Raw genomic sequence first — 9,880 nt, 5'->3', positions numbered from 1 at the left:
ACCCAAAGGAGGCTGGTAGACAACTTGGTCAACAACTTGGGCCACCGATTGCTACGTTTGTTTGTTTATTTGTTTGTTTGTGTTATAGAGATGGAGTTTCACCATGTTGGCCAGGCTGGTCATGAACTCCTGACCTCAAGCAATCCACCCACCTCAGCCTCCCAAAGTGTTGAGATTACAGGTGTGAGCCACTGCGCCAGGCCTGGACCACTGATTTCTATACTGACTAGGCTTTCTGGTAGACATGGATTGAAGCATGGCTGTAAATGTCACATTTGTCTTCACCAGTGGGTAAGGCCAAGAGACATTTGTGCTACCGGCATTCTCCTAACACTCTACAGATCACCAACTCGTAGAATCATCTTATCCCAAACTGCTAGAGAATCTAGATACGCGCTTTACTAACACTTTGCTGACAACAGTAATTTTTCCTGAAGTTTCAATTAAAAGTCAAATAGGAAAGCTAAAAATCAGGCCAGGGGTGATGGCTCACACCTGTAATCCCAGCACTTCAGGAGGCCGAGGCGGGCGAATCACCAGAGGTCAGGAGTTGGAGACCAGTCTGGCCAACATGGCAAAAGCCCATCTCTACTAAAAATACAAAAATTACCTGGGCATAGTGGCGCATGCCTGTAGTCCCAGCTAATCAGGAGGCTGAGGCAGAAGAATCGCTTGAACCCGGGAGGTAGAGGTTGCAGTGAGCTGAGATTGTGCCATTTTACTCTAGCCTGAGAGACAAAGCGAGACTCCATCTCAAAAAAAAAAAAAAAAGAAAAGAAAAGAAAAGCAAAAAATCACTTTGATTTTATTTCATGAGAATGAAAATGACTTTCATGGGAATCTGAGCTTGGTGGTACTCTACACATATGGCTGCAAATAGCCTGTACCTTGCCAAATGTCACAGGAGCTTTTCAGTACTTGTATTTCTTGACTTCTCTGGCAGCTGCTATTGTTGACAATTTCTTCCCTGATATTCTCTCTTCCTTTGACTTCTTCCTCTGGTCTCTCTGACCATCTTGGTATACCATAGGAGGCCCTGATGCCGGTGAAGAGGCAGTAAGAAAAGAAAACACAGGAACATGTGCCTATGGCACAGCAAGGAATAAAGTGGCCTTCAGTGCCTTAACTTAGACTCTTGAGGGCTCTCCCCACCTGAAAAACAGTGAATTGAAGATCAGACTTGAGAAAGGCTGCATTGACCCTTGAACTTTGGTTACCACTCCATGAGGAGGCAGAAGAACCTCCAGAGTGTACTCATTCGCTTTTATTATTCTCATTTCCTGTGCCTGTTGTGCCGATTACTTGCAGGTTTCATAGCAAGCTGAAATGAAAGCAACCTCGAACTTGTCCAACTGGTCATTCTTGCCAGGCTTTCAACCCAGACTAGCCCATTCTGGGCTGTTTGGGCACACTACACCTCTTCGGTCTTCTCAGTGGACTCCTTGTGCCCCGGCATCCTCTACTCAGCTCTTAGTACATCTCCCACAAGCCCTTCAAACTGCACACATGCAAAATTGAATTTTTTATCTTCTTCCACAGTCTGATCCTTCTCTCATATTCTCCTTTTTGCTCAACTGTATGTCCATTAATGTAGCTAAACAAGCTAGAAAGCCAAAACCCTGAGTTTCTTCAAATACATATCTGAAGATACTTTAAGGATATGGAAAAATCATGCTGGCTCTTTTGAAAGACCAATTTTATTACTGACTTGAAGGTGTGGTATGTGTTTACAGTTCTCACAGGACTGTTGAATATGTCTTAAGTCAGCTTTTCCTTCTCCATCCACACCATGACCTTGGTTCTTACTTACATTGCCATTTTCCTGAACCACTACAACAATCTCTCATCCAGTCTCTCTCATTCATTCTTATAAATGCTGCCAAAGTAATCTTTCCTGTTTCAAGTATTTGTAAATACTTTTTCTTTTTTACAGAAGTCATATATGTTTATTGTAGACATTTCAGAAAAATCCTTAATAGTACAAAAAGACAATTACTAGTAGCATTGTATTATATATACTTCTAGCCATTTTCTATGAATAGGCATACATCTTTATATACAAAAGGTTATACTATGCATACTGTTAGATGCTCTACTTTTTTTTTTTTTATTTTTTGAGACAGGGTCTTTCTCTGCTGCCCAGGCTAGAGTGTGGAGACATAATAATGGCTCACTGCAGCCTTGACCTCCCAGTCTCAAGCCATCCTCTGACCTCAGCCTCCTGAGGAGCTAAGACTACAGGTGCACAGTACCATGCCCAGCTACTTTTTGTATTTTTTGTAGGGACAAAAAATTTTGTCTCATTGCCTAGGCTGGCCTCAAACTTCTAATCTGCCTAAAGTTCTGGGATTACAGGCATGAGCCACCACATACAGCCTGCCCTACTTTTAAAAATTACAATTAAAAATTAGTCTTGGGAACAATTTTTCTGTATCAGTAAGTCTCATTATCATCTTTATAATGAAAACAGCCTGGCACAGTGGCTTACACCTGTAATCCCAGCACTTTGGGAGGCCAAGATGGGCAGATCACCTGAGGTCAGGAGTTGGAGACCAGCCTGGCCAACATGGTGAAAGCCGATCTCTACTAAAAATACGAAAATTGGCTGGGCACGGTGACTCACGCCTCGTAATCCCAGAACTTTGGGAGGCCGAGGCGGGCAGATCACCTGAGGTCAGGAGTTCAAGACCAGCCTGGTCAACATGGTAAAAACCCATCTCTACTAAAAATACAAAAATTAGCCGGGCGTTGTGGTGGGTGCCTGTAATTCCAGATACTCAGGAGGCTGAGGCAGGGGAATTGCTTGAACCCGGGAGGCAGAGGTTGCAATGAGCTGAGATTATGCCACCGGACTCTAGCCTGGGCAACAGAGTGAGACTCCTTCTCAAAGAAAAAAAATAAATAAAATAAACAAAAATAAAAACAATACAAAAACTAGTCAGGCGTGATGGCAGGTGCCTGTACTCCCCAGTTACTCAGGAGGCTGAGGCAGGAGAATTGCTTGAACCCAGGAGGCGGAGGTTGCAGTGAGCCGAGATCACACCACTACACTCCAGCCTAGGTAAAAGAGTGAGACTCTCTCTCAAAAACAAAGAGGAAAGAAAGAAAGAGAGAAAGGGAGAAAGGGAGAAAGGGAGGAAGAGAGGAAGGGAGGAAGGGAGGAAGGGAGGAAGAAAGGAAGAAAGAAAGAAGGGAGGGAGGCAGGGAGGGAAAGAAAGAAAGAAAGAAAGAAAGAAAGAAAGAAAGAAAGAAAGAAAGAAAGAAAGAAAGAAAGAAAGAAAGAAAGAAAGAAAGAAAGAAAGAAAGAAAGAAAGAAAGAGAAGAAACGGGATTTTATCCAATGGAAATAGCATCATTTGTTTAACCAATCCCCTACTACCTTTCTATATTTCCTAATATTAAAAATAAATTGGCCAGGTGTGGTGGTTCATGCCTGTAATCCCAGCACTTTGGGAGGCCTAGACAGATGGATCATGAGGTCAGGAGATCGAGACCATCCTGGCCAAAATGGTGAAAAACCCTGTCTCTACTAAATATACAAATGTTAGCCAGGTGTGGTGGCACGTGCCTGTAGTCCCAGCTACTCAGGAGGCTGAGGCAGGAGAATCGCTTGAACCTGGGAGGCAGAGGTTGCAGTGAGCTGAGATCGCACCACTGCACTCCAGCCTGGTGACAGAGCGAGACTCCATCTCAAAAAAAAAAAAAAAAAAAAGTATATACATCTTTGTGCATATTCATAATTTTTTATTTAGGACTGAAATTGCCAAGCCAATGAGGATACATATTTGACTCTAAACCTGTTGCCAAATACTCTCCCAGAAAGGTCTTATCCAATACTTCTACCAGTAGAATGATCTTTTAATGTACAAGCCAGATTGTGACTCAAAGACTTGGAGAACAGTTGCAGGTTCAAGAACAGAAAAGCAGGCCAGGCATGATGGCTCATGCATGTAATCCCTGCAATTCAGGAGGCCCAGGCAGGAAGATTGCTTGAGGCCAGGAGTTTGAGACAAGCCTGGACAAAATAGGGAGACACCTGACCCTGCAAAAATAAAAATAACAATAAATAGCCAGGGGCAGTAGTCCCAGCTACTCTGGAGGCTGAGGTGACGGAATTGCTTGAGCCCACCAGGAAGTCAAGGCTACAGTGAGTCATAAACGTGCCACTGCACTCCAGCCTGGGTGACAGAGCAAGACCCCATCTCAAAAAAAGAAAAAAAAAAAAAAAAAAAGAGGCCAGGTGCGGTGGCTCATGCTTGTAATCCTAGCACTTTGGGAGGCCGAGGAAGATGGATCACTTGAGGCCAGGAGTTTAAAACCAGCCTGGCCAACATGGTGAAACCCCGTCTCTACTAAAAATACAAAAAAATTAGCCAGGTGTGGTGGCAGACACCTGTAATCCCGGCTACTTGGGAGGCTGAGGCAGGAGAATCCTGAACACAGGAAATGGAGGTTGCAGTAAGCCAAGATTGCGCCACTGCACTCCAGCCTGGGTGACAGAGCAAGACTCCATCTCAAAAAAAAAAAAAAAAAAAGAGAGAGAGAGACAACAGAAGAGCAGAGAAGGCCCCAAAACAAGACTGCCATAGCCATCTAGGCCATAGTGCCTCCAAGCACAGTATGGCCCATTAGTCTTTTGGATGAACCAAGAAGAGATTTTAAAATCCAAGTTCTTTAATTCTTACAGCAGCAAATGCCAGCCCAAGGACTTTCGTTTTTACATATGACTAAGTCCTTAATAGCTTCCTTTATTCATTATTAATGGTAATTAAAATTTTATATTCACAAAAAAAGCGCAGTAGTGCCAATTATTGAAAACTTTGCTCTTCACAGAAAGTTTGGCAATGAGGCAAATTTCTTGCTGCACATATGAAAACACAGGTTGCTGCAATTCCCACGATATTCAAGGATTTTTTTTTTTTAGTATGTTGAAGTGTAATGTTTTTCTATTTTTTAATTTTTTAAATTTTTATATTTTTTAGAGATTGGGTCTTGCTCTGTCACCCAGGCTGGAGTGCAGTGGTGAAATCATAGCTCACTGTACCCTTGAACTACTGGGCTCAAGTGATCCTCCATCTCAGCCTCCCAAGTAGCTTGGACTATAGGCACTTGCCAGCATGCCAGGCTTGTTTTCCTATTTTTAATCATTTTGTTCATTAAACACGCTATGATGTTGCCATTTTGGGTTGTTATTTTGTTCCTCTTTCATTTTTTATTTCACCAAATTATTCCCCCACCAGAAGTGAATTTCAGGTAGGTACATCTTGGGGGTCTTTTGACCCAATTAAGTGAGCATGTTCAAGAACTGATGGTCTAGATGCCTCCAAATCTCCCCACCCTGAGCCTAGTAAATCCTAGATTTACTACATTGGCTAACTCATAAGGAGAGCTGGTAAGTTACTGACTATAAGACGATCAGATGCTTGAAGGGAGGAATAAGAATAGAGCAACTAAAAGCAATTTTTTTTTTTTTTTTTGAGACGAAGTCTCGCTCTTCTACCCTAGACTGGAGTACAGTGGTGCAATCTCGGCTCACTGCAACCTCCGCCTCCTGGGTTCAAGCGATTCTCCTGCCTCAGCCTCCCAAGTAGCTGGGATTACAGGCGCCTGCCACCACACCCGGCTAATTTTTTTGTATTTTTAGTAGAGACAGGGTTTCACCATGTTGGCCAGGCTAGTCTCGAACTCCTTACCTCAGGTGATCTGCCCGCCTTGGCCTCCCAAAGTGCTGGGATTATAGGCATGAGCCACTGTGCCCAGCCAACTAAAAGCATTTTGAGGAAAGATGACAAGGAGGCTCAAAGACTCACTCTCCTCTCAACTCTGTTGCTTTTTTTGTTTCTTTGTTTTCGAGACAGGGTATTGCTCTGCTGCCCAGGCAGGAGTGCAGTGGCATGATCATGGCTCACTGCAGCCTCAATTTTTCAGACTTAGGTGAGAGATTCAGCCTCCAAAGTTGCTGGGACCACAAGCCAACTTGTGCACCACAAGCCACAACTGCACCACCATGCCTGGCTGGTGAGCAGGCATACATCTATGTATAATTTTTTAAGTAATAATTTTTTTAAATTTGTAGAGACAGGGCCAACTCTCAGTTTTTGAAACACTAGTCTTACATTACAGAAGAATATATGCAGGACTCTGCTAAATATCAGTAGGGCTACGAGGTCTGAGCTACCAATGAGCCTAATCTAAGCATAAACAAGGCTGGTGAGAACTACAAAAACACTATTCTGTGCTCAGCCCAAGCTACTCAGCCACTGACCTGCAGATTCATACTCTTGATTAGAACATGAAAGACTAGCAGAAAAGAGGAGACAGATCTTCCTATATGAGGAAGGTCCTATCCTTCATTTCCTATCCAAGGAAATGAAGACATTTGTACAACTGATTCTGGTGATAGGTTCAACGCTTCTTATTTTCCCATCTAGCCCTAGGAAGTCATGCTTTTACAATGTATGGGATTTACCTTGACAAACAAAGCTTATAAAAGGATGTGGAAATCTGATTTCCACCAGCCCAGCTTGCATTTCAGCAGGGATTCTGTAATGTTACCAGCCTGAGAAAGAACTGATCTACTGAGTAGTACATTTCCATTCCCTTATGGAGGAAGAGAAGAGAAAATTGGCTAAATCAGTACTACTTGATTTTGCTCACATTTCTACTGCCAAAAGTAGCATGGTTACTCACCAACAGGCACTAAAACACCCACACATTCACAGACATGTACCACCACACATTTGTTAGGCTACAACCTAATGAGCTTGCCATTTTCAATCATCTAGGCTCCTCATTATTCGGTAGCACCAAAATTGGGTTCACCGCAATAGTAGAATTTCATGTGCAGTACTAAGTCAGCTATGAATCACAAATAGTTACATTTCATCCAAGACAAAGCTCCAAAACCTTTTCTCTGCACATTCTCTGTGGTAATGAAATGACATCTATGAGGGTCCCTTGTGAAATGACATCTATGAGGGTCCCTTGCACACCACAGTAAGGGTAGCAGAGAATATGCAATGACTAAGGAAGAGATAAAAGAAGAAAGGGACAAAGAGTGAAAAGAAGAGTGGAAAGAAAAGGGAGAAAGACTAAAATTAATCAAAACATTTAAAAAGACAAATGTGCCTCCAGAATCTGCGAACCCCCGTCAGTGTCGCATCCCCAGCCCGCCGCCAAGGCTGCCTACAAATTGGTGCTGATCCAGCACACGAGAGCGTATGGAATCTGGAAAACCACTTCAGCGGCTGGTACAACACTGACCTGAGCCCAGCGGGCCATGAGGAAGTGAAGTGCAACAGGCAGGCGCTGTGAGAAGCCGGCTGAGTTTGACATCTGCTTCATCTCAGTGCAGAAGAGAGTGACCCAGACCCTCTGGACAGTGCTAGATGTCATTGATCAGACGTGGCTGCCAGTAGTGAGAATTGGTGCCTCAATGAGCGGCACTATGGGTGTCTGACCGATCTCAATAAAGCAGAAACTGCTGCAAAGTATGGTGACGCCCAGATGAAGATCTGGAGGCACTCCTATGATGTCCCACCACCTCTGATGGAGCCCAACCATCCTTTCTACAACATCAGTAAGAATCACAGGTTTGCAGACCTCACTGAAGATCCACTACCCTCCTGTGAAAGTCTGAAGGACACTATTGCCAGGGCTCTGCGCTTTTGGAATGAAGAAATAGTTCCCCAAATCAAGGAGGGGAAACAGGTACCAATTGCAGCCCATGCCAACAGCCCCCAGGGCATTGTCAAGCATCTGGAGGGCCTCTCTGAAGAGGCTATCATGGAGCTGAACCTGCCCACTGGTATTTCCATTATCTATGAATTGGACAAGAACTTGAAGCCCATCAAGCGCCTGCAGTTCCTGGGTAATGAAGAGACCACATGCATAAAGCCATGGAAGCTGTGGCTGACCAGGGCAAGGCCAAGAAGTAAAGGCCAGCGGGCAGGCTGCCTGCCCATCGCATCGCTCTGCCCCTCCCTCCTGCACATGTCACACTGACCACATCTGTAGGCATCTTGAGCTGTAATTGCAGATGGGGACCAGTGGCTCCCATTTTCATTTTAGTCATTTTGTCTCCTGCACCCACTCCCTTCATACAATCTAGTCAGAACAGCATTTCTAGGGCACGGGGTCTCAGCCCAAGCTGTGGAAAAGCTCCCCTGTTCCAAGAGAGTCTAAAGGTAGTGACCTGGGTTTTTACAAGTGCTTTGTTTATTAAGGACTTGTGGGTAGGAACCACGCTAAGCCATGACCAATGAAGCAAGACAGCCTGTCTGCCCCCAGGAGCTAGTCCTGTGCTCTTACGTAGTTAAGCCACTGCCTGGGGGCTCCAGTCATTCCAGTGGAAGATGAATGGAACCTGCATGGTGATGTGACAACTGTTTCTTCCCTGACCCCAGAGAAGCTGGCTCTAGAAGGTTGGGATCAATCCTGAATTTAGTTTATGTGTTACATTTACTTTTATTTTTTAAAAAAGGTATAGTATATATAAATAATGCAAAACAATAACCCTTCTGGGATTTCTCGTGGCAGCTGAAATAGTCCTACATGTGGTCATCAGAAAATAAGCCATTCCTCATACCAATATGGGATAAGCTCCTTGACCTCTGAGGGTTAGAAGTGCTTCCTGCTGTGTGTTTTGGAATCCCTCCCCAGCCGTGTTTCGTGACAATGAAATGCCTCTTGGTCCTGTCCAAGTGTAACTTTCTCTGACTGATTTCTGAATCATGTTCTAGTTGCTTGGCCTTGACACATGGGTCCAGCGTTCATTTGAGCATAACAGTACTAAATCCTTTTTTCTGATCTGTATAATAAAGGAGTGATGTGCAAAAAAAAATGAAAGAAAGAAAGACAAACGTGAATAATTTCATTTATTACAGCACTCAGTTGCCATAGGTTATATTAATTGAGTGCCATCTACTCTATGTCAGACACTGTCCTAAGTGCTTTATGTGCATAATCTAATTCAGTCAACACCTATTCACTGCACATCTTGTGTGTGCCAAGCACTTTTCTAAGCAAAGAATATTCTGTAGAGAACAAAACAGATGAAAATCTCCTTATTGGAGCTTACATTTCAGTAGGGAAGGTCTTATTTAATCATCACAACAAGGAAAAGAGATAAGAAAGGCAAGGAAAGAGGGAAAGGATATGTATGGACAGAAAAAGAGAATTTAGGGAGGGGAATGCAAAGGAGAAGAAGGTTAAAGTATCATCTTCAAGGCTTTGAGATGCTAGATGAAATGGATAAGTCCCTATCCATGCCTCAAACTCTTCAACATAATGGCTAGGAAGGTCCCAGTACAATGGATTTAGTGAAAAGTCTGAGTTGTAAATACCTTTGAAGAAATAGGCTTCCACATAATTTCAAATGTAGATGGTAGTTTGAGGTGCTAACAAAGTCTTTCTGAATAGACTTTCTGAATAGTCTTTCTGTTTTAATAAAGAAATCAGACACATTTGTAATAAGCAGTGTTCATTTGCACATGTTACTCTTGTTTCTTCCAGCTATTCTGGTAAAAGGGAAAAAAAAATCCGTGGTCTAAGAAATGATGAGCCAGCTAGCTGGCTGAATTTCTCACCAGCACCAACTGTAATATTAATAGATACCATTAACTGAGAACTTACTATTTGCTACATAACAAACTATCCCAAAACTTAGTAGTTTACCACAATGATTTATTATTTCTTGTCATCCTGGGGGTTGGCAGGTGAGTTCTGGGCTCACCCAGGCTTGCTCATGTGACTGTATCGGATGGTGGGCTCTGCTGGGATGCTGGCTCCCTCATGCCTCTTTTTTCATGTGGTCTTTCAACATGCAAGAGTCTAGGCTGGGCTTCTTTACATAGAGGCAAGAGCAGTCCAAGAGAGGAAA

General features: G+C 43.4%; 1 pseudogene; it reads left to right on the top strand.

The window, feature by feature from the left end:
• The first annotated feature begins 256 nt into the window (after positions 1–256).
• Positions 257–7,937, top strand: LOC111546892 (annotated as a pseudogene).
• Positions 7,938–9,880: the final 1,943 nt, after the last annotated feature.

The sequence above is a fragment of the Piliocolobus tephrosceles genome, chromosome 2, assembly GCF_002776525.5.
Source record: "Piliocolobus tephrosceles isolate RC106 chromosome 2, ASM277652v3, whole genome shotgun sequence".
In the NCBI taxonomy this organism is placed as follows: domain Eukaryota; kingdom Metazoa; phylum Chordata; class Mammalia; order Primates; family Cercopithecidae; genus Piliocolobus; species Piliocolobus tephrosceles.
Note: the sequence above shows the minus strand (reverse complement) of the source record. Positions and strands in the feature narration are given on the sequence as shown.